General features: G+C 35.8%; 1 protein-coding gene across 1 annotated transcript in view; it reads left to right on the forward strand.

Moving 5' to 3' along the window:
* Positions 1–23,951, forward strand: part of PCDH15 (protocadherin related 15) — a 1,631,248-nt gene that overhangs the window by 1,203,323 nt on the left and 403,974 nt on the right. The window lies entirely within an intron of this gene.

Below are 23,951 nucleotides of genomic sequence, written 5' to 3' on the forward strand. Positions count from 1 at the left end.
CCAAAAAAGCTTCCCAACTTAGCACATCCAGCTATTATTAACATGTGTTTACTTATTATTTATACTTATATTTATCATTTAATTGATATTTAAATATAAATATGTATATTAATGCTAATTTGTTATTTTGTTCATTTTGCCATCCACTAACACTCAGCAGAGAAAAAATAAGAATATATTTAAACAGGAGGGCTTAGAATCAAGGTCTAGGTTGTGTCCTACTGTGAATATGATACAGAAATGTGTCATTCTAGAGATACAGCAAGTGAGTGCAGAAAACTATGGATGAAGTAGGTGGAAATGAGTCTCAGAATTTAGTGCAAATTTTTAAAGTAGGAAAGGTGGGTGCCTGGGTGGGGCAGTTGGTTAAGTGTGTGACTATTGGTTTCCACTCAAGTCAAGATGTCAGGGTCATGAGATGGAGCCCTGCGTTGGGCTCAGTGCTGGACATGGAGTCTGCTTGAGATCCTCTCTCTCTCCCTCTGCCCCTTCTGCTCATGCTTTCTCTCGTTCTCTAACATTAAATAAATAAATAAATCTTTAAAAATAAGTAAATAAATAAAGTAGGATAGAGATCTTGGAACATTCTTAGAAAATAGAATGACACGAGAAAATGCACATAGATGGAAATTAATTCACTCTACAAGCGGTCAGCATGTCGCCAGCTTCCTCGGCCATACATATATATGGAATTCCATCCAAAAATATAGTTCTGTAGGTGACAAGTGATCTCAACTCCCTCTCCTCCCAGCATCTCTTTAGAGGTCCCCAGGATGATGATGTCTCAATTATGCATCTTAAGTCAAATTACTCCATTTTACTTTTTTTTTTCCTCTGCACTTTAAGGACCATGATCTCTTAATGCTGCTAATTTACCATTACGTTGGCTGTGAAGTTTGAGGGGAGAAGAGCTAATTTATATCCCTTTCTATACCCTGAAGAAGCTCTTTAAATATTCACCACAATATAAGCTAATCAAGACTAAATTTTTTACATGATGATATTAAAGGTTCATGGATAATAAGAGAATTGCAACATGTGACAGAAATCTATAATACTAGGAACTATTGCAGGACCCACTGACTAAGCATTTGCTAAGAATTATCTCAGAGATCAGACTAATTACCATTACTGCAGATTAGGGATGAATATAGGTAGAGTCCTGCTTTCTAATATGATATTTTAAATAATGTAATAATAATATCAATATTATGGGGTTGTAGGGATTAAATGATTTGCTGTATAAAACATTTAAATCAAGACTTGAGCATAACAAGTTCTTTATAAGTCTTAGCATTTATTTCATTATTTTTAAATTATTTTATCTTGATTACCATCTGAGTACCTTATCATGTATATGCCAACAATACTGACATTTATATCTTCAGTTTGAACACCCCTGAACCCAAATCTATATACCCAACTCTCTATTTGATATTTCCAGCTAGATGTCTCATGAGCATCTCAAATACAATGTGTCTATACTTTTCTCAATCTCAGATAATAGAGATTCCATCTTTCCAATTCTTCAAGCCATAAACTTTGGTGTTATTTTGGGTTCCTGTACATTCCTCTCACTACAAAATTATTTGGTGAAATCTGGTCAACTCCACCTCCGGAATTGACCCACCCAAACACTATTACCTACGTCCAAACCACGATTCTCACCTGCAGTGTTTCAGTAGCCGGGCTCTGTTCTCTGTCTCCCGTACTCCCCATTTTGTTTTGAAACAGCCACCAATGTGATCCTAGGAAACTCAACTCAACTGTGTCACACCTCATTCAAAATTGTTTAATGGTCTCCCAACTCATTAGAGAAAACCACATGTTTTTCAAATGGTGCTTTGCCTGTTCCCTCTCTGACTTATGATCCCTCATAGAATCTTGTCGAATAAATTTAACAGTACCAAAGAGATACCGTTATGTTTCTATTTTACAAATCTCCCCCTTGATCATGTTGCCGGGTAAAATATGGGACTCCCAGTTAAATCTGAATTTCAGATAAACAACATTTTTTTTAGTGTAAGTATGCATAATTATTTAGTGTAATATTGATTGCATGGGGCATACACTAAACATTATTTGTTGTTACCTGAAATTCAAATTTTGATTGGGTATGCTGCATTTTTATTTCCTAAATCTGGCAATCCTACCCCTGGAACTTCAAGTTTATTAGGAATGTTTGTTAGTTCCCATCCACATTCCTGCTGGTGAAAATCTTATCAAATGTTTGGCCACCACAGGACATGGACCACCATGCTTCCAGCCTCATTGATAGTTGCTTTGCCACTGAGCAAATGGTCATTAAGGCAATGCCACATGTTTTAGGATTTGTGGGAGGAATTTTAGTATCAGTTAGGATATGCTAGGTTTTACTATTTAGAGAAAATTTCTAAATCTCAAAGTTAATTTTACTCAGACTGCATCCCACTGCCAGGTCAGAGAGGAAACATTTCTCTGTCTTGTACTCACTTAAGCCCCAGGAGAAGAGGGAAAATACCTCTGTGTTTCCGTGCTTGCTGAAACAGGAAAAAAAAATTATGCTGAATTCCAACCAGATCTTAAACTTTTGAATCAGATCATTTTAATTTTAAGAGAATAATCACAGAAATACATGTAGCCACCACCTTTTCTTCTCAATCCTGTTTTATACTTCCAGTTATGAGAGGTATGTATCTTGAAATTGGTGTGTATTTTTCCTTTGCGTGTTTATACGTTCACTGTTCATCCACATAACCACAAAAATATAGCAATATTTATTTTGTTACTTTGGATAAATCATGTACTTACCATGTCCACTGTAACATTCTTTCTTTATTCAACCTTATGTTTTCCATTTTATCAATTTATTGACTTCCACTGTATACATATGTTCCAATCTATTTGTCCATTTTTTTATTTTGGATCATTCAAAGTTTTTCTGATCTTTCACTGCATTGAGAAATGTTGCAGTGTGCATTCTTAGAGAGATTCTGCACATGCATGCTGAAGTTTTTCTAAGGTAGACACTTTGTTGTGGAATTTCTTGGTCACAGAGTGTGTATTAGATGCTGTCAGCTTGTGTCCTGAGTGCTGTCTAGGTACTTACAATCTCTCTACCGTCTGGTATTCAGAATTGTTAACTGTTGTCGATACCACGGGAATAAAATGTTTTCTATCGGCATCTTCATTTGTATTGCTCTTATAACATGATAGTGGAACCCTTTCATGAGCTCCCTTTTGTATTCTGGACACAAAATCTTTGCTGGTTAAATATGAGAGCATTTTCCATCACCTATCTCTGCTTCCTTTTCACTTTGCTTTGACATTATTTCATGTAACGATGTTTTAAATTGGACATCATCGAAAGTATCAGTTTTTTGTTTTCATGGCTTTTACTTTTTTTTTTTTCTGTCTTAAGAGGCCTCCTTTGTTCCTAGACCATAAAGATAGGTCCCTATATTTTTATACACATTTTCAAGTTCTACTTTTTGTATTATGGTTTTAAGTCCATCTGGAAATGATTTTTGTGTGCTATGCGAGGTAATGGTCCAACTTTCCTTTTTTCCACATGAATAGTCAGTTGTCCCAACTAATTTATATTTTCTCATTTCCGTTCTGATCTTTATGTCACTTCTGTCATAACACAAATTTTCTTAAGTGGTTCTGTTTGTTTCTGAGCATTTTAAAATTTTCACTGGCCTTTTTCTTAGTGCTATGCAAATCCAGCATTTCAGTGAGAATATTTCAGTTACAGTAAGTGTCGGTGTTACGAAGGAAGATACCCTGGTCTTTATTTTTCTTTAAAACGCTATTGGATTGACTTCACATTAATTTTAGGGTAAGCTTGAGATATTTTTAAGACTTTTTGATTGTAATGACCACATTTTAACATGAATTTGAGGGAAAATTACTCTTTATGAGCTAACATTTCCCATCCATGTATTAGTGTAAAATGTCTTTTTTCTCTTAAGTTTATTGCACAAAATGTATCCAGGGTTTCTAGGGACACAGTATATCATCAGGTATATGAACATATGCTCTAAATTGAGACTTTGCATTTGAATCCCACCTGTGCCACTGGCTACCTTTAACCTTATACAAGTCGAAAGCTCTCTGGGCTTCAGTTTCCTGAGGGAAATAATGTGCCATTTACCCCATGGGGTCTCAGGGAACATTACATGAGTTAACATTTATAAAACACTTCAGCCAGAGTCTGACACATAATAAGCACAATGTATGTACACTTTATTTTGTATCTTTAAGAAACTTGTTTTATTGATATATACTTGACAAAGTTATATATGTATGTATATGTATGTTTACACTGTACATCATGACAATTTTATATACACATATACATCATGAAATGATCACCACAATCAAGTTAATTAACCCATCCATTGCCTCACGTAATTACCTTTGAGGGGGTGATAAGAAGCTTACTACCTGTGCTCTTGTCAAATTTCAAGTATACAATACACTATTATTAACCAAAACCACCATGCTGCATATGAGATCCTCAGAACTTATTTTCTTCTAACTGAAAGCTTGTTCTCTAGGAAGAGCATTTCTCCTGTTCCCTACCCCCCAGGCCTTAGTAGCTACCATTCCACTCTCTGCTTCTGGGAGGGTTCCTTTGGTTTTGTTTTGTTTTGTTTTGTTTTGTTTTGTTTTGTTTTTTTGTTTTTAGAGCTCACATGGAACTGATACCATGCAGTATTTGTTTTTCTCTGTCTGGCTTATCTCACTTAATATAATGCCCTCAAGTTTGAGCCATGTTGTCACAAGTGACAGCATTTCCTTCTTTTTTAAAGTTGAAAAAGTATTTGTATGTATAATAGTATCTTACACTATCTTTATTCTTACATTATCTATTTTTTTTTTAAGATTTTATTTATTTATGTGACAGACAGCCAGCGAGAGAGAAAACACCGCAGGGGAGTGGGAGTGGAAGAAGCAGGCTCCCAGTGGAGGAGCCCGATGTGGGACTTGATCCTGGAACGGCGGGATCACGCCCTGAGCCCAAGGCAGACGCTTAACAACTGCGCTACCCAGGCAGCCCTGTCTTACATTACCTTTATTCCTCTGTCAACACACATGACAGACATTTAGATTGTTTCCATATCTTGGTTATTGTGAATAATGTGGCAATGAATATGGGAGGGCAGATATCTCTTTGAAATACTGATTTCACTTCCTTTGGATATATTCTCAGAATTGGGATTATCAGATCCTAAGGTAGTTCTATTTTTAATTTTTTAAGAAAACTCCATACTGTTCTCCGTAGTAGCTGTACCAGTCTGCGTTCCCACCAAGAGTGCACAGGGTGCCCTTTTCCCCATATCTTCACCAACATTTGTTATCTCCTATCTTTTAGATAATAGACATCCTGACAAGTGTGAGGTGATATCTCATGGTGGTTTTGATTTGCATTTCCCTGATGATTAGTGATACTGAGTAACTTTTCATGTACCTGATGATCATTTGTATGTCTTTTTGCTCATTTTCAATCAGATTTTTTTTTGTTTTTTGCTATTGAGTTATATGAGTTCATTACATATTTTACATATTAACCTCTTATCAGATAATATGGTTTGCAAATACTTTCTCCCATTCAGTAGGTCGTCTTTTTATTTTGCTGATTGTTTCCTTTGCTATGCAGAAGACTTTTAGTTCAATGTGGTCCCGCTAATCTATTTTTGCTTTTGTTGCTTGTTCTTTTGTTGTCATATCCAAAAACCACTGAGAAGCTCCTTGTGAAGAAACTTACCTCCCATGTTTTCTTCTAGGAGCTTTATAGTGTCAGGTCTGACATTTAACTTTTTAATGAACTTGAGTCCCTTTTTGTGAGTGGTATAATAAGGCATCCAATTTCATTTTGTATGTGGCTGTCCAGTTTTCCCAACACCACTTATTGAAGACTGTCGTCTCCCCATTGTGTGTTCCTGGTTCCTTTGCTGAAGATTAATTGACGATATACACGTGGGCCTATTTTGGAGCTCTCTGTTCTGTTCTGTTTGTCTATGTGTCTGTTTTATACTAACTCCATTCTGTTTTCATTACTGTACCTTTGTAAAATAGTTTGGAATCAGGAGGTGGAATGTCTCCACCTTTTTTCTTGTTCTCAAGATTGCTTTGGCTTTTTGGGGTCTTTTATAATTCCTTATGAATGTTAGAATTGTTTTTTTTTTATTTCTGCAAAAAGTAGCATAGGGATTTAGATAGGGATTGTGATAAACATATAGATGACTGTCAGTAGTATGAACATTTACAATGTTATTTTTTCCAAACCAAGAACACAGGATATCTTTCCATTTGTTTGTGTCTTCTTCAACTTCTTTCATTGTTCTTTTATACTTTTCAGTATGTAAGTCTGTCCCCTCCTTGGTTAAACATAACCTAAATATTTTATTCTTTTTGATGCAATTGTAAATGGGGTTGTTTTCTTAATCTCTTTCAGATAGTGGTTGTTAAAGTATACGGATGAAATTGATTTTTGCATGTTCATTTTGTATTCTGCTACTTACCTGAATCCATTATTTATTGATTCTGCTTTTTGGTGGAGTCTTAGGGTTTTCTACGTAGGATCATGTCATCTGTAAATAGAGACAGTTTTTACTTCTTCCTTTATGATTTGAATAATTTTTATTTCTTTATCTAACCTAATTGCTCTGGTTAGGATTTTTAATACTATGTTGAAAAGAAGGGATGAGAATGAATGTCCTTGATTTGTTCTGATCTTAGAGGAAAAAGTTTTATGATTTATTCATTGTCAATTATGTTAGCTATGGGCTTGTCAGATATGGCTTTTATTATCTTGAGGTTACTTTTTCAATACCAAATTTGTTTTGAGTTTTTATCATGAAAGGATGTTGAATTTTATCAAATGATCAGAAAAGATACTGATATGGGTTCAGTCTTAAATTTGTTGAGACTTGTTTTGTAACCTAACTTACAATTTATCCTAAAGAATAGTCCATGAGGTTGCCTGGGTGCCTCAGTGGGTTAAGTGTCTGTCTTCAGCTCAGGTCATGATCCCAGGGTCCTGGCATTGAGTCCTGCATCAGGCCCCCTGCTCAGTGGGGAGCCTGCTTCTCCCTCTCTCTCTGCCTGCCACCCCTCTTGCTTGTGATCTCTCTCTCTCTGTCAAATAATAAAATAAAATCTTTTAAAAAAAAAAAAGAATATTCCATGAGTGTGAAGTTGAGAAGAATGTGTATTTTGCTGCTGTTGGATGAAATATATCGGTATATGTCTGTGAAGTCCATTTGGTCCAAAGCGTCATTCAAATCCAATAAAATTCTTATTGATTTTCTGTCTGGATGATCTATCCATTGTTGGAAGTAGAATACTGAAATCTTCTACTGTTAGTATATTGCTGTCTGTCCCTACCTTCAGATCTTTTAGTATATGCTTAATATATTTAGGCGTTCCTACATTGAGTGCATATATATTTATAATTGTTACATTCTCTTGATGAATTGATCATTTGATCATTATATAATGACCATCTTTGTCTATTCTTAGCTTTTATGACTTAAAGCCTATTTAGTCTGATATAAGTATAGCTTACCCCTGCTTTCTTTAGTTACCATTTGTATAGTATATCTTTTCTGTCTCTTCATTTTTAGCCTAAGTGCATCCTTAAAGCTGTTGCAAATCTCCTGTAGGGATATATAGTTGGGTCTTGTTTTTTATCCACGCAGCCAATCCGTGTCTTTCAATTAGAAAATTTAGTCCATTTACATTTAAAATACTTATTGGTAGGTAAGGATTTTATTATTGCCATCTTGTTCATTGCTTTTGGCTGTTTTGCAGTTTCTGTTTTTTTCTTTCTTCTTTCTTTCTTTCTTTCTTTCTTTCTTTCTTTCTTTCTTTCTTTCTCGATTGCTATTTTTTGTATGTGAATTGATGATTGTCCATAATGACATGTTTTTATTCCTTTCTCTTTATCTTTTGTGTGTTTATTTTTTCAGGTTTTTACATTGTGATTACCATGAGACTTACATAAAATATCTTGTAAGTGTATTTTAGACTGATTACAACTTAATTTCAAACACATACAAAAACTCTACCTTTTTACTCCTCCTATCATATTTTATGTTTTTGATGTCACAATTTACTTTTTTTTTGGTTTTGTTTTTTTTGTTTTTGTTTTTTTAATTTGATGGAGAGAGAGACAGCCAGTGAGAGAGGGAACACAGGCAGGAGGAGTGGGAGAGAAAGAGGCAGGCTCCCAGCAGAGGAGCCTGATGTGGGGCTCGATCCCAGAACGCTGGGATCATGCCCTGAGCCAAAGGCAGATGCTTACCGACTGAGCCACCCAGGCGCCCCATACATTTTTGTTTTAGATATGAGATAATTATAGCTATAGTTATTCCTAACGCTTTTATCTTTTAACCTTTATGTTAGAGTTAAGTGATTTATAGACCACCATTACAATACTAGAATATTCTGATTTTAACTATATACTTAGCTTTACCAATGAGATTTATATTTTCATATGTTTTCATTTTACTAATTAACATCTTTTCATTTCAGCCTGAAGAACTCCCATTAGCATTTTTTATAAGGCTGACTAGTCCTGATAAACTCCTTTAGCTGTTGTTTGTCTGCAAAAATCTTTATCTTTCCTTCATATCTGAAGGGCAACTTTGCTGAGTAAAGTATTCGTGGTTGGAAATTTTTTTCCTTTTTTTTTTTTTTTTTTCCTTTTGGCACCTTGAGTATATCAGCTCATCTCTCCTCATCTGCAAGGTTCCTGCTGAGACATCCACTGATACCTTTAGGGGAGTTGCCTTGTATGAGATAAGATGTGTATTCTCTAACTGCTTTCAAACTTCTCTCCCTGTCTTTTATTTTTGACAGTTATTACAATGTGTCTCAGTGAAATCTTCTTTGAATCTGTATGGAGACCTATGAGCTGTGTGTACATGTATGTTCATATTTGTCCCAAAATTTGGGAGGTTTTCAGTTTCTTTTTTTTAAGATTTATTTATTTATTTTAGAGAGCAAGAGCATGAATAGCCAGGGCAGAGAGAGGGGAAGAGAGAATTTCAAGCAGACACCCCACTGAGTGCAGAGCCTGACAAGGGACTCTATCTCAAGACCTTGAGATCATAACCTGACCCAAAACCAGGAGTCAGATGCTTAACCAGCTGAGCCACCCAGGTGCCCCAGGCATTATTTCTTTAAATAAGCTTTTGCTTCTTTCTCTTCTTTTCCTTATGGGACTTCCATGATGAAAAAAAATTTTTTTTTGATTGATGATATCTCATAATTCCAATAGGTTTCTTCACTCTTTTCCATTCTTTTCTTTATTCTCCTCAGACTGGATAATGGGAGATTTGCTTAGAGTTCACACATTTTCTTCTGATTGGTCAAGTCCATTGTGATGTACTCTATTGTGTTTTTCATCTCATCCATTGTATTCTTCAGCTCCAGAATTTCTATTTGGTTTCTTTTATAACTTCTACCTCTCTCTTGAACTTCTCATTTTGATGGTGTATTGTTTTCCTGACTTTGTTGAGTTACCTATATTCTCTTTTAGCTCACGCAACTTCCTTAGACTACTTATTTTGAATTCTTTGTCAACTTACAGATCTCCATTTCTTTGAGATCAGTTACTGGAAAATGATTCCAATATTTTTTGGTGGTATATTTTCTTGAATGTTTGTGTTTCTTGTAGTTTTGCATTGATAGCTGCATATTTGATGGAGGATTTCCCTCTTTCAGACTATATGGACTAATTTTGGTGGGGAAGGACCTTCATCTACAGCTGGTTGCGAGAGCACTGGTTGGTAGGGTGTGCTGGTTCCAGTTCCAACTCCAAGAAAGGCCCAGCAGCATAGTGTCCATGCATCTCCATCAGCTGAGGTCTGCATTAGTGAAGATTCAGTGACCAAGGCTGCAGGTGCTTGCAGCAGCAGTGAGAGATGTTGGGGTCTTTGGTGACAAAGGCTGCTAGTAACCATCTTTTTTTCTCCCAAGGGGTATATTATGGCCAAGGGATCCTTCTTGGCTCTGAAGCTTGGAATCCAGCTTACAGGCATCTTCACAGTGGTGGTGGTACTGCTTCTGATGAGAGGTTCCTGTGGAATAGCCCCAGAATGAGGGACTAGAGCATGAGCACTTGCAGAATGACAGTGTCCTTGGGGTTACAGCAGCTATCCTGAAGCAGCGATAGATCTAGTGATTGAGGCATGTGTGCATGCGGAGCTACCATTGAACCAAGGACTGGTACATGGGTGCTCACAGAGTGACAATGGCTCCAGGGTCCAGAGTGCTAACTAACCCACAGCAGCAATGATACATAAGACTTGGGTGCATGCTGAGTGGCCACAAAGTCAAGACCTATGCATGCACATGTGTGACATGACTGCAGCTCTGGGGCTGGGAGCTCCGGTTAGCCTATAGTAGCTTTGGCTCTGGTACCTAAAATGCAAGTGCATGTGAAACAGCCACAGGGCTGGAGTCTGGAGCACAGATGCATATGGAGTGGCTGCAAAGTTGATGTTTAGAGCATGGGTGTGCAGAGAGGGACCACACAGTGAGGATCGCACAGAGGGACCATTGGGTTAAGATCTGAAGTGTAGACACATGTGAAATAACCACGCCTCTATGATCTGGGGCACACACTGGACAGCAGAGGTGGGCTGCCCCGATCCCCACGCAGTGCAACAGCAGCTCCTTCAGATGGAGGGGCAGCAGCAACTCCTTTCCCAGGGGTCTTCACCAGCAATAGCTGTTGACTGCCTCAGTGGCAAAATTTGTTGGCATCTTCCGCAGAGCAGGCCACTGAGGTTCATGCTGCCACACACTATTCGGACTCCGTGGCTATTGTGGGGGCTGCCAGTGTCCTCCACGAGGACCAAGATGGTACCCACCACATAGCTGATACTGACAACTCCACCCTTCATCTTTGTTCCTTGCTGCCACTGACATCCCAGCTGTTCCAGTTCCTCCACCCACACTTCCCATGGGATTCTACTCTGCATTTTGCTCCACTGTGTTGCTGGAGGCTCTTAACTGGACTCTTGAGCCTTTCCAAGCTATTTTTGCTCATGGATAACTGTATAACTCTTGTTTTTTCTGTGAGAAATGAAAGCCAGTACCTCCTACTCTGCCTGTCCTGCTGATGTCACCTTGTGCATTTCAAAGGAAGTTTTTTATCAAACTTGCTGATGTCTTTTTGACTGTAATAGCTTGTAGTTTTTCTTGTAATTTCTATGTAGACAACTTTATTGCCCATGAATAATGACATTTTATATTTTCTTTCTGGCCCATGTGTCTTTTATTTCTTAATATGACTTGGATTCTTAAAACTATACTATTTTTTTTGAAGATTTAATTTATTTATTTGCGATAGAGAGAGAGCACAAGAGGGGAGAGGAGCAGAGGGAGAGGGAGAAGTGCTCCATCCCAGGACCCTGGGACTGTGACCCGAGCCAAAGGCAGTTGCTTAACTGACTGAGCCACCCAGGTGCCCCAAACTATACTATTTTTTTAAAAAGACATGTTACTATCATCTTTGCTTTCTAGTTCTTTATCTTAAAGGGAGTGTTTCTAATATTTAGTCACTAGAATGATGTATACTAAAGATTTTATAAATATGTTAAAGGCAATTAATTATTAAACACATTTCTAACTTGTTAATAATCTTTATCATGAATGAACAAAAAATATTTGAAAGCTTTTTATGGATTTATTGAGAAGGTTTAAGTGTTAGATCCCTTCCCATATGATTAAATGCTTTAATAAACTGTAATATTAACAGTCTACTCACTCTGGGGATAAAAAGTGTGTGTTTGTGGTGATTTTCTACATACACATATACACATATATTAAGCACACAGTATTTAATTGAGTTTCCTAATGCTTTATTTGAAATTTTGTACCTAAGAACTGAAGTAAAATTGGCTTATGATATAATTCATTTTACCATCTACTTTAGATTTATCTTTTTTAATAATTAGTTTATTTATTTATATATTTGGGAGAGATTGAGAGAGAACACAAGCAGGGGGAGGGGCAGAGAGAGAGGGAGACAGACTCCCCACTGAGACAGGAGCCCAACAAGGGACTCAATCCCAGGACCCCGATATCATGATCTGAGCCAAAAGCACATGCTTAACTGACTGGGCCACCCAGGAGTCCCTAGTTTAGGTTTAGAATCAAGGGTATTTATGCTCACCTAAAAATATTCAGAAAATAGTGTTGGCTTCTTATTATGTCTCAAATCCTGTTCCAGGTTCTGATAGTCGAAGGGGTACTGGGAATAATGGGGAAATGGCAGAAGCTTTACATAGGTGGTCCTGGCAGGCTTCCATTGTTAATGGGACATTCAAACAGATAGTAGAGAAGGAAGAAAAGGGGTATTCCAGAGTAAGTAGCCAACGTGAAGCTCTGAGTCAGGAGTATAGCTGGTGTATTCTAAAATTGCAAGCAGTTAAAATTCAGAGTTTTGCTTAAAGTGTGGTTTATGTTCACCTGTCAAACTATTTGTGCCTATACTTTTGGAAGACTCTACATTGATTGGCTATCTGTCTGTCTATCTATCTATCTATCTACCTACCTACCTACCTATCTACTCATTCATTCATTCATCCATTGGGTTGATGATATGTGTGTGTTAATTTTTTTCTTTTAAAATCTTCTGTTTTTGTAAAAAAAAGTGTCTTTTATCTATATATTCATAAGCAGGTTAATGATAAAATATTACCCTGTCTTTTAAAAAAAATCTCTGCTGTACCTATAGTTATGACAGTCTTTTTATTCACTATTTATATCCTGCTGTCTTTCTATCCTTTTTCTTTTTTCTTTTATCCTTAATCAATATGGCTAGAGGCATGTTTATTTAATTTGTGTTTTTAGAGTCGCTTTTTAAAAAAATTTACTGTTTCATTTACTCTTTCATTTATTTTTACTTCAACATTATTGCTCTATACTTTGTGTATTTGTTATTTCCTATACAATTTCCCTTTTTGCTATATTCAGTAGATTCTTCCTTCTTTTTATGTAGCGTTTTCACTGTCATTTGGTTCTTACTATAGCATGATTTCCATTGGAATTTTTCACAGAACTGCAATTATATACAAGTGTCTATTTAAGTTAACAATACAACATTATCTGGCTCTCTTCTTAAGAGTTTTGAACTGTCTTACATTTGGATCAGGGAATGTGGTCAGTGTAAGATAGTTTGATTAACCTGTAAACCTCTTGTTAAATTCACTAACAACACAGACTGATGATCAATTTGTTAGCCAAGATATTTTCTCTTAGGTATTGCAGTTTGTTCCCTTTCTGATCAATATTCTCAAAAAAGAACTTTCAGGGACAATTTTTGTTATCACTTTATGGAAATTTAAAAGTATTAAATGAATTTATATCTAATTATATTATATTATTAAGTATGACTTTATGAATGGCATATAAACTGAGATTAACAGTTGCTTCCCTTGAATGTGATGGTTTCCTATTTGCTGTAAGGCAGCCAAGGCAATAGTCTGGTGTGATTTAGGATGCATAATAGTAAGAAAAAGCATGATTGTCTATATGTCCCACTTCAGAAACCCTCTTATTTTTTTAAAACTGAATTCATTTGCTGCAGTATCAAATTATCGTAATTTTAGATTCTATCCCCTGTAGGCATCTATATTGTGTTTACTTGATAATATCCTTTGAATGATTAAGATAATGAAACACTGTTCCCTCTTCCTCAAAATATTCTCTCTCTCACATGTTCATCCATTGGCAGTAAAAATAAGTTGGAATCATACCAATGAGTACTCAAAAGTAAGGACATGCATAGTGAGTACTCAAAAATATTTTCAGGATAATTTACAGGAAAGATGTTGTGTGTCTTTAGTTGTTTTTTGCAGTTTTTTTTTTAAATAAGAGTCAGCAATTCAATTGCATAGAAATGAGGATTTATCTTTTTTTAAAAAAATATTGCATTTATTTATTAGAGAGAGGAGAAGACATGAGTATGACTGGGGGGAGAGGCAGAGGGAGAGGGAGAAGCAGACTCCCTGCTGAGCAGGGAGCCCAACACTGGGCTTGATCCCAGGACCCTGAGATCATGACCTGAGCCAAAGACAGACACTTAACCAGCTGAGCCACCAGGCACCCCGAAATGAGGATTTATCTTAAAAAATTCAACAAAATGCTACTCCCTACTTTCATCCGTAAATTGTATTTTAAGAATTAAAAGGGTTCCATTTAAGAAATATTTCTTATAATAACAACTTACCCATTGACTTTACTTTAGGAATGTGTCATTGCCATAAAATTACCGTATCTGATAGAAATCATTTTAATTTTGGTATCAGCTGTCAGAATATTAATTTAGACCATAAATAGCTGCATATATACAGTGGTGAAAGAATATTATTCCACTGTTGTTGAAACAGTGAGAGCCCTGAATGATTTGATAGCTATATAATTAATCAAATAATAGGTTACCTAATTGAATCTGAGTTAGCTATAAATAGAAAATATATCCGTGGATAGCTGTAAACAAAATTAAAATTTTATCTTCAGCATCCCTGGAGACTTAAATTCTATGAAAACCAGCAGGCATGAATGTAAATGATGATTCACATTTCGTTGTTACTGGGTAGGAGGTCTGGTAGCAGATTTTCTTTCTTACTTGGGAATAAGAATAGTACAATCCAGCTGTAAGGATGATAATCAGATTACGTGGTGGGTGCCTGCCAGAGCAAGACTTTATTTCTCCTGGCCAATGCCCCAGAATATTCTAAGACAAAGATGGGTGATATACATATGTAGATGTGTGATATATCATACATATATGTGTGTATGTGTGTGTGTGTGTAAAATTTAAAATTTTCCTCAGTTTCCCTTTCCAGTGAAGTTTTAGAAATATAGAAATTATGTATGGTTTGACTCTTATAAGGTATAGGAGCAAGCAGTGAATATGAGAATCATTACATTTTATTCATTTGTATTTTATACACTTCCTCTATTATTTAAGTAGGTAAAGACAAGGGACAATTAGAAAATATTTGCTAATTACAGTACCTGTCTAAAAGTAAAATCGTGGGGCGCCTGGGTGGCTTAATCAGTTAAGCGTCCAACTCTTGGTTTTAGCTCAGGTCGTAATCTCATGGGTCATGAGATCAAACCCCTAGGTAGGCTCCACACTCAGTACGAAGTCTGCTTGAGATCCTCTCTCCCTCTGACCCTCTCCTGTTCATTCTCTCTCTCTTTCTCAGATAAATAAATAAATCTTAATGAAAGGGAAAATAATAATAATAATAATAATAATAATAATAATAATAATAAAATAAAGTCTCCTGTTCTTGGAAAAATATGCAATGTTTGTGGTGGGGAGAAGGGAATCTGATTAATTTCTGATATTTATATGTAAGAAAACCACATGTTAATGTGGGTGAAATATAAATAATTACATTTTTTAATAAATGAAAAGGCAGATTATAGCTGTAGTTATAAGAGAAGGTTGAATTCTCACGATTCTCAGTGCCTCACTTTTTAGAAGAAATTTAGCTGTTTGCATGGGATTCACTGATAAATATTTTTAATTCTCACTTCGCTGTATAATATCATCATATTTTCATCATGTTTAATAATTTACGCAAATAAAAAACTAGCCAATTCATATACTTGACAGTGTTAGTAATTTGAACCAAAAAAAATGTATATATTTTAGCATTATCAAGAAGATATCAATGTAAAGGAAAGGAAATTATACCAAATTGTAGATTTGCTCTTTCTTTAGTAACTAATACTTGATGTTTCTTTTAGAGTCGTCTGTTAAAATTTAGGGATAACTGGAAAATAATTTGTATTCAACTTGACTACTGAGGTTCATAAAAAAGACTGTAGACAATGAAATAAAATCTAATGAAAGGAGACTTACTTATCCAAAAGAAATATTAGAAAAAAAGAAGTGTAGACAGAAGTTGTAAAGAATCACGGTAAGTGGCAGACACTTAGCTTCAATGTATATTGAAAGGAAATATGCTTTGGGCAAAACCGTGTCCACCCAACATTTACACACTGAAGCCCCAGCCTCAGTGTGATGGTGTTTGAAGTTAGGGTACTCTGGTAGGTGACTAGGTTTAGACAGACCCCTTATGCTAACTGCTTTTAAAAGAAAAGAAAAGAAAAGAAAAGAAAGAGAAGAGAAGAGAAGAAAAGAAAGAAAAGAAAAGAAAAGAAAAGAAAAGAAAAGAAAAGAAAAGAAAAAAAGAAAAGAAAGACCAGAGCTTTCTCTGCAACTCCCATGTGAGGACCCAGTGAGAAGGAAGCCATCTACCAGCCGGGAAAATGGCTTTCACCACAAACACCTGACATATGATATGTCTATCTTTTGATTGTTATTTTCTGACTTCACCCATAAAATTCATTACATTGGCATTTTCATGAGTGCAAGACCAATGTTGTTTATTTTTCTAGCCCAAGTCACTGACACAGTCCTGGCAGTAAGTGGTCACCAGGTGATTCTTTACCAAGTTAATGATTTTTAAGGGGAAAGGGGAGAATAAAGTCAAATCCTTTCCATGTTTCTTTTTCTTGCAAAGTGGTAGAGTGTAACATATTATTATGATTGTATACCACATCAGTCAAAATCATGGTGGAACATCAAATTGACACAATTAGTATCATGGTGTAGCTAGAGCTCCTTTAAAAAGGAGCCACAATGAAGAAATTCCAATGGAAGTTTTTGCGGAAGAAACGGTGCCTTTATAGCTTCATTCCCCTCAGATCCCTACCTTCTTGCAAAGAATTCCTAGGGCTATTCAGAAAATAGTTGGTACTATGGACTATGAGAAACAAACTGAGGGCCTCAGAGGGGAGGGGGGTGGGGGAATGGGATAGACCGGTGATGGGTAGTAAGGAGGGCACGTATTGCATGGTGCACTGGGTGTTATATGCAACTAATGAATCATCGAGCCTTACATCGGAAACTGGGGATGTACTGTATGGTGACTAACATAATATAATAAAAAATCATTAAAAAAAAAAAAAGAAAATAGTTGGGAAGGGGTGCCTAGGTGGCTTAGTAAGTTGAGTTTCTGGCCCTTGATTTCAGCTCAGGTCATGATCTCAGGGTCCTGGGATCGAGCCCCTCATGGGGCTCTGCATTCAACTAGGAAAATGCTTAAAATTTTCTCTCTTTCCCTCTCTCCCTGTGCCCCTCCCCATCCCCCTACATACACTCTCTCTCTAAAATAAGTAAATAAACCTAAAAAAAAAGAAAGAAAGAAAAGAAAATAGTTGGGACAATTTGGGAAGTGTTCATTTTGAAACATCAAGAATGATGACTGCCAAATTCTGAATGTGTTCATTTATTCAAGAGGCAATAACCAATGCCTCTGAGCAATGTGTTGATTGCTGTGTTAGATACAATGATGGAGAGAAAGTTCTCCTCTTAACGGAATCACCATCTAGCAAGCAATGTAAGACTGAAGGTAAAAGATTACCCAATAAGCCAGTTTATTACCACACAGTACAAGGTATTAAAAGGATTCAAAGACAGATGAAACAAACATTTATGAAACAAAATGCACAATAATTCACTTTGGGTGACATATTTCAAAATTATAGGCACAGTCTTTGGCATAATCGTCATAATGATTATCTACAAATTTATTATACATATCATTTAAAAATCTCTACAGAACACTTTGAATTTTTAATATATTTATGGGCTTTTTTCCATAAAATCAAGTTGTTCTCCAGAAGTAGTTGGTTTTCTTATTCCTAAAAAAGAGAAATCCAACATTTATAGGTAACATCATTGTTAAGAGGAAAGAGAACTAAAAGAATTGCAATAGACTTCTTTTGTAAAGAAAAAACGAAATGTCAAAGAGAAAAATTTTTTGGTTCTTTAATCACAAGCATCAAATTGTTACAAATGGAACTTCCAATTGAATTCCTCACTTTGCCTGAATTGCACATGGGATCATGCCTGCATACCGAGTGAAGAATCATATTTCATAATGCATTTCATTGGGCTTCCAAAATAGTGATTCTGGTGGAGACTTTTCTGTATAGCTTGTCAGATAGAGAAAAAGCAATTTAATAAACACTGTGATCAGATACCCATGCAATTCATTTCATCTTTTTTTTTTTAAATTTCAATGCCCAGAATATCATTGCTAGAATAAAGTGCATTATTTCCTCTTCACTCTGATTCATTAAACTGTGTTCGTCATTCTTTACAAAGGTGTTTTGGCACGCCTCACTAACTGTCAAGTTGAGGAAAAGGTCAGTTGCTTTTGTTCAATAAAATACATGCTCCTTAATAATATTATTTCTTAAAAAATACATATTGGCTTGTTTTCTTTTAGTTTCTCATTTATCTGCATTTGTTTCCCTTTGCTGAAGGCTGAACCTGAAAACAACTTGAACTAATTATGTTTCTTACCTGTACTCCAAATTACATTTCCAGTGGCTCACTTTGCCATGATTATGACATTGAGAGAGATGGCTTTGCTTGGTAGGATGAGAAAAATGGCTGAGACACACTCGGGTTTTAGTGCAGGCTATGTTCTAAGGATTTGGGGAAATAGAGAAAGTATCAGATACTAGATTGTATCTACGACATATAAGAGATCAAAGGGTCTTGTAAGGCAGGTAAGGACATGTCTTCAAAAAAAAAATTGTAAGTCCTAGACGTCCTTCCCCTGATGATTTTTGGAAAGTCCTATTAATCAAGGAACAGCCTAAATCAGTGAAGATTTCCTTGACTACAAGATACAATTAGTGGTGTTCTTAACTCTTCCACTCAATAAAACATAAGTGATGAGAAGCTGGGGCATATGCTAAATATTCATCCTGTATCTTGGTGTCCAGCCCAGTGATTAGTATGCCAGACTCCAACAAATGAGTATTCAGTGAGTAAATCAGGTGCTGAGTTTCTGGGTTCTGAACTCTCTCCCTCCTGTACAATCTCATATAATATCTTCCACTCTCCCCCTCGGACAATGTGGGAAGCCATGAATAGAACATGGACGAGCTTTGTACCTCTATCAGCCTGAGCCACTAAGTGAGATCTTAAACTTTCTCTGAGTGAGAAATAAGCAAAGCATGTATTATACAAGGCCACAGAAATTTGGATATTCATCTTTTCTAGCAGTGAACACTAACTTACTAATGCAGGGTATTTATTAGATTTATAGGTAAGACAGAAGGAAGGATGGTGCTAACTTCCCATTCCATAGTCATCTCCTTCCATTTTGACCAGATTGGCAGCATTGAAAGACATGAGTCAGTGGTCTTCCCAGCTCGTGCCTCAGTGAGATACAGCTTGTTCTCACACCCAGCATCCTGCGAGGATGAAGGTAGAAGCTGTTCTGATGAGTCAGACGCCATGCTGAACACAATACACAATATAAAAAGGTCTCAATCTGTTCCGAGGCCTAGACTTGGAAAGTTTCCATTGTCCTCTCTTGTCTATGCAAGAAGAACCACCTTTGGACCAATTTATTTTCTATCCAAAGATGCTAAACAAAGACTAGGGTCATGAGAAGGGAAAGAGATGCTTTCTTGCCACTGGTATATGGGTTCTTAAGGCCCATGAAGAGGAGAGTGAGTAAATGACAGATTTGTTTGATAAATGACTTTAACTTAACTAGGGGGGAAATTTAAACACTCGGATCCTTCCTCTGGGTGGAAACTAATGGAACACCACCATGTTATTGTTTGTTATGACTAATTTTACATCTTGTGAGGAAGGAAATAAAACCTATGGGGAAGGAAACAAAAATTTGTTGACATCCTACCACACAGCAATAGTCAACTTTTTTCCATTTATGCATTTATATGTATAAAATCAGATTATTTCCCACAGATTCATACTTGTTTTGTTTATGGAAATCATTTTTGTGCATGTTTTTTTTCTTTTTTAGCAAGGAAAAAACTGTCTTCTTTCTTCTCTTCTACCAACACTGACTAATATGCACTCTAACATTTGATTCTTTTTTTTTTTTAAAGAATTTATTTATTTGACAGAGATAGAGACAGCCAGCGAGAGAGGGAACACAAGCAGGGGGAGTGGGAGAGGAAGAAGCAGGCTCCTAGCAGAGGAGCCTGATGTGGGGCTCGATCCCAGAATGCCGGGATCACGCCCTGAGCCGAAGGCAGACGCTTAACCGCTGTGCCACCCAGGCGCCCCCTAACATTTGATTCTTAACACTTATATACTAAAATGTGTAATATGTGTGTACATGTTTCTTAAGAATAGAATCATTATATATACAGATTTCAGTATCTTGCTTTTCTTTTTAAGGAATACCTTAGGAAATCCCTACATGTGCTCAGGTATAGATCTAATACCTCATTTTAATGCTTGCATCCATTATATCCAAAAACCTAGTGAATCTGAGCATTTAAAAAATATTTATAGACTGCATGATTTTTTCACCTATGATTTATCTGTTCATGTTCGTCCAATTTTCCAATTGGTCATTTTTAATCTATATCTACATATATAAAATAGCATTAATATTATTAAACTTATATTGGTATTATTATAAGTATTAGGCCTTATTCCGGTGGACAACAATATTTCCCATAATCTGTAATTACTTGTTGGCTGTATTAACATCTTTCTCATACAAATGTTTCAACTTTTTATACTTAAAATTTTCTATTTTTTTAAATAGCTCTTGGTTATCTGTTTTATCCATGGGCTATGGATAAGGTCTCCCAAATTTATATTTTGTATGTAGTGATCTAGATTTTCTTCTAGAATTTTATTTCTTGATACATTTTTTCTAAATCGTTTCCTAATTTTGTAGATTTTTGTCTCTAAAAGTCTAAGACCACAAAAATAATATTTAGATAAAAAGAATGCTCATAAGTAAAGTAACTGTTAGAAGGTTAACTGTCAAAGAAAGAGTAGACATCATTATAGACAATGAAACCTTAAACTATTTAAAAATGTAAGAACATAAGAATCCACATAGAGATGTCCACTAAAGCTATTTATTAAGAATGTTTTGGAAGTTTATATGAATTTGCTAAGATAAAAAAATGAACATAATTTTTTAAGCTGTGAAAAAAGGCAGGTTTTGGCAATGATTGATAGAAAATCTGAATATCCATAAGATTCTCTTAAATGAAAAAAACTACTAAAATTAATAGCAGTACAGTGAACTTAATTTAGTAACCCTTGGCTTCATATACATTAAACATTAAAAAAAAAGTTAATAGGGCTTCCTACTGTATTTTCTAGGAATGGACATGACATACATCATTAATAGTGAGAAAACTATAATAAGTTTTAACATAAAGTTAATGCAAATACATGGTAATCTGGTATTCATTGTGTTTTAAAGTATTATTTTATTCTTTGGTATTCACTTAAAAGCTTATTGCAATCTTATATTCCTTATAAATATTATTGCTGTCGTTATGTAAGTAAATGACTCCTCAGAGTGAATTGATTTTGCTCTTCTTTGCTTCCAGTAGCATGAAATTAACAGCTATGTTCCTGATACTATCACAGAAAGTCTATCTTTAACCTTAATCCTTAAAATTCTTAGGAATTTTTTTTTAATTTTAAACTAGATTGAGGTCATATTTACAGTTCTTACACAAATAATCATCATTTCCTTTTCGTTGATCTTCCTGGAATGCTCTGAAGTTTTTCTTTAGTTAAATTTATTGCCACTTGGCCTAGGGATTTCTGAAAGTAGTCGAGAGTAAAGGACGGAGCATGGAAAATGAGTTTCTAGAACAAACTTGAGTTCATATCCCACAGACTCCTCTGGGTTCTGGGAAGCACCCAGAGAAGAATCCATTTATAGCAATGCCCATGCCCTTTCAACCTTGGTTAATTGGAATGGTACATCCCATCAGTGGAAAGGGTCATAGGCATGACGATAAAGCTTGCTGAACTCCGCTCACTCCCTGCCATATATCTCTCCTTGCATCCTGCCCCATCTCTTGTCCTCTGCTGTCTGTCTGCATCTCACTTGACTTTGTTGGATGACCACTGTCCTGATCTGGCGCGGTTGTAGTTGGTTACCTTCTCTCTTACTCTGACTCGATGTCCTGTGCTATCCATGAGACCTCCTTACCTCTCTCTGCTGCCCCCACAAGCAAGATCATCCTGACTGAACCCAATAGGGCCCTCAGGACACAGCTCCGGAGAACTTTCCAGAGGCGAGCGGGAGAATTCAGTGCACTGGCAAGAGCTTGGGTGTTGAGAGTAATTTTCTTTCCAAGGCCGTGGCCTATTTAGTCAAGGCCTATTAAATGCATGCAATTTATTATTCTCCCAAAGTGAAACTTTTAGCCCTTCTGTGGCATTCCATTATGGCGAAGATCACTTTTAAAGTAATTCTGGGTCACTGTGTCCTCAAGTGCAGAAATTCTGTAATTTTTCAAGAAGCATTTCTATAACGCATATGTTTTATAAGGTTGAAAGTGAACAAGAAATTTGAAAGGATACATAGCAAAAAAAAGGTGTCATTTTAATTTGTTTATATTAGCATACGTTTCTTATTTCAAATAGAAATAAGAAACACAAATGCTAAATGGAAATTAAATAGGTTTTTTCATGTTTTATGTCAAGATTTTGTGTTGTGAGCTATAGCTTTATAATTAGTGTTCTAAGACATTTGCTAAATGAGATTTTTTTGAGAAATATGGCTATTACAGTTATTGAAAGATATGTTCCCTTTTAATGTGGGGATATTAGTCATATTGGTTATTATTAGTTTAGTGTGTTTTTTATCAAATTATTTTTATTAGAAAAAAATCAAATGCAGAAACAAGTGTTCCAAAAAGAAATTTAAGGAGATAATTGTGTTGTTCAACTTCATACACACAAGTTGTTCTTATATAGAGAGAACCCAGGATTTAACCCCATTGCACTTCCAGCTCTGCCTTTAATCCAGTGGGATGATGTGATTTTGCTTACCCTTTAGCACTCATTTATACTGAAGGTTAGTTTGGGAATTTGCCTCAAATGAAACTATCACTTGATCCATTTGGCAGAAGAAATAGTAAATGTTTTGGTTCATAAGCTCTCTATTCTAAATGGATTATTACTATAATGATATTCACTGTACTTTTCCTTATAGCTCTTATTTCTTAGTGAATTTCATCTTACAGCAAAAATAATATATCTTCCCTTCCTTGACTATCCATATTCTCCTACTCTGTCAGCAAAACAAATAAATTCTGTTTTCAAACAAGAACAAGACATCAATCTAATTCACTCTTTGACCTTCAAGTTTCCCTTGGCTATATGGATTTGCTGTATCTAAGCAACCTCATCTCTGCTTTTTCATCACTGGCAGAATGGCTCTGGAATATTGGGTAAAAATCAGAGCACAGAAAGATGTCCCCAGAAAGGAGAAGAATCACTGACAGATTGTGAATGTACCAATTTACCAATTATCTTTTACATGTGAAACACCTGAGATTCTTTCATCTCTAGGTTCTTTGAGTACTGAACAGATGACATCTTATAGGTCATTCCTGGGTCAGCCAGGTGCCCAGCAGGATGCGTATGACGCTGTTCTTAGCCACCTTTAAATTGCTTATCTGTACATATAAAATGGGAAAATATGGGTTTCTTCCATGTTATGTCACTTTGGCAAGTATGTTGTTTGAAAACAAATGCTTCCATTGTATGATTTATTTTAAATCGGTGGCTAAATGTATTTGCGTGATGTCTTATTCTAGTGCCATTGATTTACTAGAATACACTGAAAGCATATGCATATGCCCTCTATCTGTATATACACATATAAACCCATAGATCTTCTTATTTTAGCAAATAGGTCTGTGATGCCTTCCCCAAGATAAATACCAACAAATATCATGCATATTGTAACAGTAGCAAATTTCCTATTTTAGCTCCTCATTTGGCCTACTTTGCCCAATTAAGAGTAGTGGCTCTATATTTCTGAGAAATAAACAAAAGAGGGTCATATTTCCACAAGTTCTATCTTCATTAAGGAGCC

This window comes from Ursus arctos, unplaced genomic scaffold (genome assembly GCF_023065955.2).
Source record: "Ursus arctos isolate Adak ecotype North America unplaced genomic scaffold, UrsArc2.0 scaffold_7, whole genome shotgun sequence".
Taxonomy (NCBI): Eukaryota; Metazoa; Chordata; class Mammalia; order Carnivora; family Ursidae; genus Ursus; species Ursus arctos.